Raw genomic sequence first — 12012 nt, forward strand, 5'->3', positions numbered from 1 at the left:
CATCTAGGAAGTCATGTCACTAACTTGAGTGATGGCTAAATAAGAAATCAAAACTCAAACACTTACAGTTTTTTTTTTCTCAAGGATATTTTTCTCATATGAAGTTCCCTTACTTTACTTTAATATAGCCCCTATTTCAAAATATATATTCTTGGTAACAGTTTTTCAATTTGGCTTTACTTGCTGGAATTAAGCTTAATAGTTGATAAACTACTTTGGAAAGGTATTCTTTTTTACTAAAGTGAACCTATGATAGAGGGTAAACATATCTCACAAGTGTGCTGCTAATATTATGTATTAATTGGAAGAAGGAATCATTGGCACAAGAGGGCATTCTTTTAGATTTGCAACTATAAAGAGTAAAAGGGTGTAATTGATGGGACAAGTGTTACTTCTTAGAGAGGAGTGAAACAAATATTCAGTAACAAATAATGACTTCCTAATGCACTATGTGCTCATCACATTTTATCCTATAACAACAGGTGTTTTATATAAGTTCAAGTACCAACTTAGCATAGTTGCTAGCACTTTTTGAAGTCAAAGGAATCCCTCCCTTTTCTAATAGCATTTAAAAAACAGAATGGCACATGATAGCTGTAGCAATGAAACTCACAACTTCATAAACAATTCAAAAATATGGTATAGGGGATTGTCTTGATATATAAAACTTAGTCAACATAGTTTCCCATGATAAATTATTTCAATAGCTACAACAAATTAACACACCATTAGTTGTCATTGAATAAATATATGTCATTATTCTTGCAGACTATCAAGGAGTTAAATAGATTGAATGCACTATTTGCATTAAATAAGGATGTCCACTGTGTTTAGCTTATATATGAATGCCCTTGAGAGTTTAATGTGGCATTAAAACTTTTTGGAGATCCATATAACTGACCACTTCATTCTCACAATAAAATCTGTGGAAGGTAGTCTGCATTGTAGTTAGATCTATTAGGGTCAAAATTTTCCATGAACCTGTCATTCCTTGTGATCATCAAGGTATGCAGCACACAGCAAGACATGATGTTGTTCGCAAGGATGCCTAGATGTCCTCTAAATCCCTTCTAACCAAGCAATTTCCATTGCCTCTTTAAAATTCCAAAAGATTGCTTGACAACAATCCTCATAGAAGAATGAAAAAAGTTGTATTGCTCTTTGCCATGAAACTTGTTTGGATATAAGACCAAAACCAGTAAAGCACACTCTTATCCTCTGTCAGCAATGATATACAATGGAATGTCCCCAAACTCTGTATGGTACACTGGACCACATAAACACTTCTTCTCTATCTATGCCTTCTTCAAACCACTAGAATTCCAAACTTGTCTATCTGGAACACTACCTACTATCCTTATTGTTATGTAAAGGAATGAAGTCTTACTGTCTACCACAACTTGAACTACCATTGAGTAGTACTTTTTTCCCTAGCATACCAATCTATTGCATCTTCTGATCCTCGGAGCTCGATTGCCATATGAGTGCAATCCATTGCACCACAACAATTTGGGAATCCATGCGATCTCTAAAAGCATGCTATAACTTCATTTATTCCCTCCTCATCTGCCAATGGATCATTAGTCCTTCTTGCTCAAACAATGAATACCTGAATCAGCATAGACAAGCTTGAGTGCATGAAGCCACTCTAAATGCATCACCAATTATTTTCCATGTGTCCCCGAATGCCAAGCATTTCAAAGCAATATGCTTTGAAATAGCTAAATGCTACTTTGGTATTTTTGCCAAACCTGGAGGAGGCCTCCTAGCCAATTTTCGAGCAAGCTCGTCACAAAGAAAAGTGAATGTAGATACTAAAAAACTTCTCTGAATCTTTGTGGATTTATATAGAGAACCTAAAACTCTGTTTGATACCACTAGTGGAGACTTCTTGGCTTGATGTAATCCACACTGATCAATAGCCCTAGGAGCTCCTTTTTAGTGATCACTTTTTCAATAAATGAAGTTGCAGTAGGACATGGCATAGAAAGCACTATAGCAATTGCTTCCTCCACCATTCGAATGAACAAAAGCTTTCTTGAAACTGGAACTAAGATCATGTCCTCCTCTAGAAAGAACAACTCTACCAAATTTAAGTACCTCATCACAATTTCTACAACATGGGAAATGATTGCCAAAGAAGAATTGCCAAGCTATGGCATGCTATACACTCAATTTAGGGTAAAAAAAAATGGCACCCTAATCCATTATGATGTGGAAAAAAAGAAGCAGCCTTATGTGGCATATAAAAAAGAGGGTTACATGTAATGTAACCATTAAAAAACAAAGGAGGGGAAAGTTTTTTTTGGAGGGGAGGGGTGAGGAGAAATTTCCAGGTGGGTGGAGCATGGAACCCCACCCTAAGGGAACTACTCCTTATTCACATGGGTATAAATTAAAAATGCCTTGAGATGGAAAATGCTTTGTAGTCTATTGCTCAACCCCAATGAGCTTATAGAAGGTGATGAACCTGATCTAGAATGCCCAAATAATATACCAAATTGAGGAATATGATTAAGCCACCTTTTCATGTGTTGAATAATTCTTTTAAGATTTGAGTCCAAGCTTGTATTATTCTATTCCAGTAAACCATTTAAGAAATAGTGTTTGGTTGCAATCACTAAGTAAAAACTAAATAAACCAAGTGCTTGTTACATATTGAACCTAAGCAAGTTTTAATAAATTATTCTCTTTTTAGAATTAGCATCTAACTATCCCAGCGGAGCTGGGTTCCCTGCTAGTCATACTCATATATTTAAATGAAAGAGCCTGTATAATAATAGCATATACTGGCGACACTTATTCTGGGCATATGCCAAAATCTAACGGCTGACATTAAACAATGGAGAGTCGTGACTTTTGGGATCATAAAAAATTTCAAATAGCTTTTAGGGCAGGGAGGAAAGCGACGAGCGTTGGTAGCAGGAAGGCTCTCTTTCTCTCTCTCCTTTGGAATCATGTGCCCTGGATTGATTCAGGGCCCGACCTTGTTTATTTTTTATCCTGGTATAAGCAATTCTCTTTTTCTGGGCTGGTATTTTATCTTTCCTTATGTATCGAGCCCAGCAGTGAAAGCTTGGCATGTTTTCGGCCATAAGGTACGCATTTTTTACTCAGCATCCCGGTTTGGTTTTGTGATATGTTGTGCACAAGCTCTGTTGATTGTTGAGATCTCTTCCCAGAAAGTATTGCAGCATTGATAAAACGAATCCCTCTTTTCATGTTCTTGAGTTGATCATATTTTCTCCCAGCAGCATTGCAGCTTGTCCAGCAGATGGCTGCCAGTAGTCACCACAATTTGCAGGGATTTGCTCTTGAGCCCCAGAGGATCCTGGTGGCTACGCCCTTACTCTTACCATTGCCCTGGCGCAGATCCATCCAATCCATCAGCATCCGCTGCAGTACCATGCTCAGGGCATCTTGTCAAACACCTCAAATGGGGTCAGTGCTTGCCATAGCCAAGAGCACGACATTTTAAGGCACAATGTCCAAGGAAGAAAACTTGAGCAGTTCTACGAATTGCAGACTGGAGTTGTGGACTGGTTTTTTCATGTAGTCCCTCGTGGTTTCTTCTTCTGACTCTTGGTAACATAATGTGTTCTTCTTGGCGATCTTAGTATTCTTTTCCAGAGAACTTGTAGTCCTGGAGCTTTCAAGACTGTTGATTCAACAAAGGAGGAAGTATGTGAAGATTGCTATTTGGATGGAATTGAGAGCGATGGCACTCCCAATTGATGTGAATGTGAGAGATGAGTCTTTGTGTGCATGTATTCCTAATTTGATAATTCTTTCAGATTGTTTACTTTGATGCATTGAGGCTGTAATCAACTGGTTTTTCTCACGCTTGAGTCGTCAATTGTACTCCTACAGTTGGGACACAATGGACGATTACACTTTAATTGTACTTCTGTGACACAATGGTGATTACACTGCAGACCAGGTTAGCCACCTCTTCTTTTCTTATGATTTTGTCTTTCCTAAACTGGATAAACGTTTTTTATTTTGCTTTTAGATGCTTCCACATTGTCAAAAATGATGTGATTGGAGGTACTGAGACTCACAAATAATGCCAAAGAAAATAGTTGTGGATTCGATAAATTATTGTTTGCATACAAACCTGATTTTTGCTTGCAAACAAACGTACCAGATCACAAAGCGAGGTCCAGACCTGGTCCTGAAAATCCGAGGACAGCTTTGGAGCGTACTTCATCACGTGTGGAGCTGTATCCGGCTAAGCAAAGCATTGAGCCTCCATGCCAACAGCAATCAAAACTGTCACATGGAACATAAAGTGATGTGAGATTTCTACAAGACAAACTTAAAATTTATTCCATATCATGGAAACTTATCACCTGAACCATTTGTGTTTGGGCATACACAAAAACGCAAAAAAAAAATTACATGGAATGAATGAAGCTATTAAAATAAATGCTGAGACACCAACCAGAAACTTTGTCGGCCTTCCTCAACCTCACACTCAAATAATACACTTAAATTATAAAAGAAGAATTCAAGAAGCTACAAGTTCATCGTTTGTAAGCAACATTCTTACGTGCATAAAAGAAAATCACCATCTTTAGAAGCTGAAATGCGTTATGTGCACAAGAATCATTACATATAGCCTGTTGGTCAGAGTTTACTTCTTTTCAGCTTTTCAGTCACTTCTGTACCAGTGACCACATTTTCAATTATCACCACTTAGGAACTTCTCCTACATCTCATGTCCAGAAACTTAGCCATAGTCTCTGAAACTGGTCATCATGTATAATAGACAGTGACAGTGGCCAAGGCAGTGCTTGCCTTCCATTTGAAGTCCCAGAATCATCAGAGAGCTTCAAGACTGCTATGAATCCCAGAGGAGATGCAGCCTCCAAAGGAAAACATCTGGAGCCCAAGTTGGGCTGGATGAAAATATAACTTGAGAAACTTGTAGATAATAGCTTCATGATGATGGGACATGCATAACACTCTACATAAGAAATGGAAAATTAAGCTCTAATCACCATTGAGGGCTTTGCCTGCTGAAAGAATGTCAATTTAACTATTTTATGTTGAACTCATGCTACTGATTCTTGGGTATGGGCATCAAGAAGAATGCAAGAGAGACATTGAATAGAGGTAAGTGGTGCTAGACCCTGGTCATCCCATCACCATCGCCACCCATTGCACACTTCATGGATCAATCCATTTACTATTAACCTCAAAGAAAAACTGCCTACCTGATCATTGCCTTAGCTTTCTTAATGTTGATTGCCAAAGAACTGTTATAGCAAGAGGAAGGTTTGTCATGCCTCTTGAATTCAGGGCAAATAGGTCCCTTAACCATGGCAACAACAGCACTAATTCCCAGATTAGATGATGATGTTACATACCAATACCTCTTGCAATTCCCACTACCAGCCCATGGTAAATTGAATGTGTTTGCAAAAGAACAGGTCAGGAGTACTGGGAAGATGAAGGCATTGAAGAAAAAAAGCCAGCATGCAGGCAAATGATGTCGCTTACAGGTATCAATATACTGCCGTGTTAGCAGTGTTTACATTTATCCTTTCATCTTGATTACAGAGTGGAACCTGATATCTATTCTTTTTGGAGAAAGTCAGTGAATATCTTGGGATACAGGTAAACATAGTGCTTTGTAAGTTTTGCTATCAAAGCTAGAGGAAGTTCTTCGGTTGGGGTATTGTTTTGTTACAGTTTTTTACGGCAGTATGGTGACAGAAAGGCTATCTAGAAGTCCCAATGGTAGAGTCGACTTAATGCTACAGGTAAGTCTTGCTCTTTGCTATCACGTCGTGTGGATCCAGGATACAAAATTTAAGCACCACTACATATCGCTATCTGATCAACGACAGCAGTGGCTGGAGAGAGAGAGGAGATTTGCAGTCGGAATTACAGCAGTAGCAGCAGCAGCATCACCAGTGAGAAGATCTCAAGGCCATGAGAATCCTCCACCAGTTTGGGATCAGTCACATGTACGTAGCGGCCAGGTGAGAAGGGCAGTGCGAGGGACAGGGACGAAGATCTCACAAGGGACAGGGATGAAGATCTTACAGGGTCCGTCATCACCCAGGAGCAGCAGAGATTGATGAGGTCCTGGTTTGCTCTATCACTTTGGAGTCATTTCTGAGTGGCAAGGTGAGCTTCAACGTGGTGGCAGTGATCCAGAGCAGCAGCTCTAGAAGTGGTAATGATGACCATGCGTTTCTCTACAGGGACACGGTGCTGTACAAATCCAATTACTATCAGCATCACATGTCTGAGGACAAATTAAGTGAAGTGGTGCCAGATTCAATTGTATTTGTGTTGTAATACTACATTTTATATAAGGTGTCTCCTACCCTTGACTGGCTACAAAAAATAGCAAATGTCTTTCCCTCTTTGCTCTAAGTGAGCACTCTGACCAACACACATAACAGTAACATATGTGTTGAGAAGGCCAAGTACAAGCCCACTGCTCAGTTCAAGCTCAAAGTCACCTTGCTTCTCTACATTTATATCAACAGCTCCTCTACATAATCAGGCTGTGTACTCCACATGAACCATGGAGCCTATAGTTGGCCTGTCGCAAGATGTCTCTTCTCCTCCGGTATTCCTGTTGAAGCACTAAGCAACAAGTAAGCAATACAAACCTTACACCATATCACTCACGGTCACTTTCGCAAAAGCTTACTTAAATTCCACGCTTGCGCAGAGTCAGAATCATGTAAATATGAGCGCACACTCGCAGTTATGCTCGCTGTCCCAGTACAGAATTTTCCTCCTCTTTAGTGCTACTGATATCAGCACATGGAACTGCACACTCACTAAAGAGAATCCATTCACTGCGAAGAGGAACCCACCAAAAAAAATCCCTCCCGTGCTGTTTAGAACTCTCATAGCAGGCGGAAGATAGGGCTTCACGCATTCTTCCAGGGCTTGAGCATGGAGTTGGGGCGGTAGCATTCTCTGTGGTAGTGCCATTGCTAGGGATTTCAATATAACATGTTCTTGGGGCCTAGATCGAGAAGCTTTATAGAACCACTCCACTGGAATCATCTCCAGATGGTGGGGTAGCCTCGAGCAGATTGTTATGATGATCCCTATTTGTCTTTGTCTTTCCTGCATATGATGTGGTGGAGAACACAAGGACAACAACAACATTGGCTTTGAATAATCAGCCTCTGGGAAAGTCCTGCAAACAGTTCCATACGGTTCTCAACTATTTGCGGCGTATGGATCACAGATGTGGTGACTCTTGTACTCAGTGTGCTGCCTAACTCTTCACTTATTTCCTCTGGGAATGATCAGAAAGTAATAACTTGAACAATGTTTTCTCTGCTTCTAAATTTCCAGGCACTTCCACTCTTGTATGATCCTGATGATAATGAGAATGTGGATAATGTGGACTTATCACACGAGCACGTACTGTGGCAGACTTTCTCAAGAGAACTAAACTAATACAAGATGCAGATAGGTTCATCAAGAGAATGTCATTCACTTCTTAGTGACTGCTTAGTGCCTGTAAAGTTCACGAGGACTTGGAGAGATGATCAAAAGGTGGCGATGGATATGCTTAAGTGTGTGAAATGTGAGCATATGAGTTCTGTGCTTTGTAGGAGCTTCATTATTGCCGAGACTTGAATTCAAACTATCTCTTTATTTTCTATCTAAGTCACGTGTATATGCACTGTTAGCACAACTATTATATAGAAACTGAATAAGAGTTTTGATGGATGGCTCAAAAGAAGTTAGGTTGATTCAAACGATACCTCTCCAAATTTTTTAAGAGATGGAGAATGATAACTCCACAATGGTGAGATGTGATGGTAAGAATTAAGGACTAATGCTTAACATAAACATGAAGTTTACCTATGTATGTATTAAGCTTCTAAGCATAAAAAGTGGCAAGAGGAAGATGGATAAAGACAATAAATTCTACACAACCAACCATGCAAACAAACCGTCAAGTAGGCAACAATCAAAAGTAAAAGCAAAATAAGTGTTAGATAAAATGCAAAACATCATGGATGAGTTGACAAAAACTTGTTAAGTGAAATGCTGATGAAGCACAAGCAAATGTTCTCGAAAAATCACAAATCATATTGCTGATTTTATTATTTCAATACTTATTTACCATACTTATTTCTGCTGCTTAAGCAGTATCTAAAATATATAACTGTGAATAAACCAATATTATAATAAACTTGTCCATGTATTTTAAAATAATAAGGGCCACCTACTGCAATCTCTTCAATGTTTGCACCTATTGATGCAAATACTAATGCACTATTATAATTTAGTATTAATACACATATAGCTTTTTTGACTGCAGATATTATATTAGAGAATAAATTTAAGCACTTATAAAAATGTATAAATGCGAAGTATGAAAGTGTGGATGTACTTCAACATCATAAATTATACAATCTGCTATTCTTTTCATGAGTAACCTTTTTTACTTGAACTCTGAAACAAACAGTGAATCTAACTGAAAGAAACACAAGGTTGTTTCTTGTATTTTTTTCTCTCAACGCATTATCATGTTCTTCTCCTTTGCATTTTTTCTCAATGGAAAGCAGACATTGTGATGACAAATATCTTTGGAAAATTGTTTCCAATGCGGAAGCTCTACATGCGGGACTGGCCATTTGAACACTACATTGATATGTGGGCTAAGATATATTTTCTTTATCTAGCCAGGCATTAGGGTAATTTAGGGCTGATTAGCTTTTTTGAAGCTTGATAGTGATGAGGATCTGATAGAGATTCAAGATGTAATGCTGCCACAATGTGCCAACTTGTCATGGAGAAAAAAAGTGATGTATGCTCATATCCAAGTTATTAGGGTGACACCATCCAGCCAGCACTATTGCAAGCTAGCATTAGACAATAAGAGTGAGTCACATCTATTTCTTGTTGATCATGTAGATAGAATAGGAAATTTATTTGTATTCCACACTTTGACAATGCATGCATGGGCTTCTGGTTACACAAATTATACTATAAATTATAAGTTAAGATATTAATAACTTATTCTATAATATTTTAATATCATAAAAATCATGATACTAAATTTTTTATATATACATTATAATATAGCATGTTATAAAATAATAATAATTTATATATTAAGCATATATATAATTGTAAACATATATTAAACATATATTATGTAAAAGGATCTTTCATTATAAATATTATATTTTTTTTATCTATGTATGTTATTAATATAAATATGTTAAAAATTACAATTATGATTACAACTCTTTGAAATTACTAAATCATCAGAAATAAATATGATGCTCCCAGCGTAGCTGGGACTTTTGCTAGTACTCATATATTTAAACAAAAGAGCCGGTATAATAATAGCATATACTGGGGACACTTATTCTGGGCATATTCCAAAATCTAACGGTTGAGATTACATAATGGAGAATCGTGACTTTTGAGATCATAAAAAATTTCAAATGCCTTTTAGAGCAGGGAGGAAAGTGACACACAAGGAGCGTTGAGCGGGAAGGTTCTCTCTCTCTCTCTCTCTCTCTCTCTCACCTTTGGAATTGTGTGCCCTTGATTGATTCAGGGTGCAACCTTGTTTATTTTTTATCCTGGTATAAGCAATTCTCTTTTTCTGGGCTGCTACTTTATCTTTCCTTATGTATCGAGCCCAGCAGTGAAAGCTTGGTATGTTTTCGGCATGAAGAGTTCATAAGGTACACATTTTTCGCTCAGCATCCCGGTTTGGTTTTGTGATATGTTGTGCACAAGCTCTGTTGATTGTTGAGGTCTCTTCCCAGAAAGTATTGCAGCATTGATAAAACGAATCCCTCTTTCGTGTTCTTGAGTTGATCATTTTTTATCCCAGCAGCATTGCAGCTTGTCCAGCAGATGGCTGCCAGTAGTCACCACAATTTGCAGGGATTTGCACTTGAGCCCCAGAGGATCCTGGTGGCTACGCCCTTACTCTTACCATTGCCCTGGCACAGATCCATCCAATCCATCAGCATCCGCTGCAGTACCATGCTCAGGGCATCTTGTCAAACACCTCAAATGGGATCAGTGCTTGCCATAGCCAAGAGCACGACATTTTAAGGCACAATGTCCAAGGAAGAAAACTTGAGCAGTTCCATGAATTGCAGACTGGAGTTGTGGACTGGTTTGTTGATGTAGTCCCTCGTGGTTTCTTCTTCTGACTCTTGGTAACATAATGTGTTCTTCTTGGCGATCTTAGTATTCTTTTCCAGAGAACTTGTAGTCTTGGAGCTTTCAAGGCTGCTGATTCAACAAAGGAGGAAGTATGTGAAGATTGCTATTTGGATGGAATTGAGAGCGATGGCACTCCTAATTGATGAGAATGTGAGAGATGAGTCTTTGTGTGTATGTATTCCTAATTTGATAATTCTTCCAGATTGTTTACTTTGCTGCATTGAGGCTGTAATCAACTGGTTTTTCTAACGCTTGAGTCATCAATTGTACTCCTACAGTTGGGACACAATGGACGATTACACTTTAATTGTACTTCTGTGACACAATGGTGATTACACTGCAGACCAGGTCAGCCTCCTCTTCTTTTCTTATGATTTTGTCTTTTCTAAACTGGATAAACGTTTTTTTTTTTTTTCCTTTTAGATGCTTCCACATTGTCAACAATGATGCGATTGGAGGTACTGAGACTCACAAATAATGCCAAAGAAAATAGTTGTGGATTCAACGGAAAGAGGTAACATTCGATAAATTATTGTTTGTATACAAACCTGATTATTGCTTGCAAACAAATGTACCAGATCACAAAGCGAGGTCCAGACCTGGTCCTGAAAATCCGAGGACAGCTTTGGAGCGTACTTCATCACGTGTGGAGCTGCATCCGGCTAAGCAAAGCATTGAGCCTCCATGGCGACAGCAATCAAAACTGTCACATGGAACATAAAGTGATGTGAGCTTTCTGAATGCTTTGGAAATGAGTATGTATGTGATTTACAGTCTTTGCAACGTAAGTTGAATGTGTTTGCAAAAGAACAGGTCATGAGTACTTGGAAGATGAAGGCATTGAAAAAGAAAAGCCAGCATGCAGGCAAATGATGAACATATTTCACCCATATGATCCTGTCGCTTACAGGTATCAATATACTGCCGTGTTAGCAGTGTTTACAATTATCCTTTCGTCTTGATTACAGAGTGGAACCTCTGATATCTATTCTTTTTGGAGAAAGTCAGTGAATATCTTGGGATACAGGTAAACATAGTGCTTTGTAAGTCTTGCTATCAAAGCTAGAGGAAGTTCTTCGGTTGGGGTATGGTTTTGTCACAGCTTTTTACGGCAGTATGGTGACAGAAAGGCTATCTAGAAGTCCCAATGGTAGAGTCGACTTAATGCTACAGGTTAGTCTTGCTCTTTGCTATCACGTCATTCTTGTGTGGATCCAGGATACAAAATTTAAGCACCACTACATATCGCTATTTGATCAACGGCAGCAGTGGCTGGAGAGAGAGGAGATTTGGAGTCGGAATCACAGCAGTAGCAGCAGCAGCATCACCAGTGAGAAGATCTCAAGGCCATGAGAATCCTCCACCAGTTTGGGATCAGTCACATGTACGTAGCGGCCAGGTGAGAAGGGCAGTGTGAGAGACAGGGACGAAGATCTCACAAGGGACAGGGATGAAGATCTTACAGGGTCCGTCATCACCCGATTGATGAGGTCCTGGTTTGCTCTATCACTTTGGAGCCATTTCTGAGTGGCAAGGTGAGCTTCAACGTGGTGGCAGTGATCCAGAGCAGCAGCTCTAGAAGTGGTAATGATGACCATGCGTTTCTCTACAGGGACACGGTGCTGTACAAATCCAATTACTATCAGCATCACATGTCTGAGGACAAATTAAGTGAAGTGGTGCCAGATTCAATTGTATTTGTGTTGTAATACTACATTATATATAAGGTGTCTCCTACCCTTGACTGGCTACAAAAAATAGCAAATGTCTTTCCCTCTTTGCTCTAAGTGAGCACTCTGACCAACACACATAACAGTAACATAT

The sequence above is a fragment of the Selaginella moellendorffii genome, unplaced genomic scaffold (assembly GCF_000143415.4).
Source record: "Selaginella moellendorffii unplaced genomic scaffold, v1.0 SELMOscaffold_199, whole genome shotgun sequence".
NCBI lineage: Eukaryota > Viridiplantae > Streptophyta > Lycopodiopsida > Selaginellales > Selaginellaceae > Selaginella > Selaginella moellendorffii.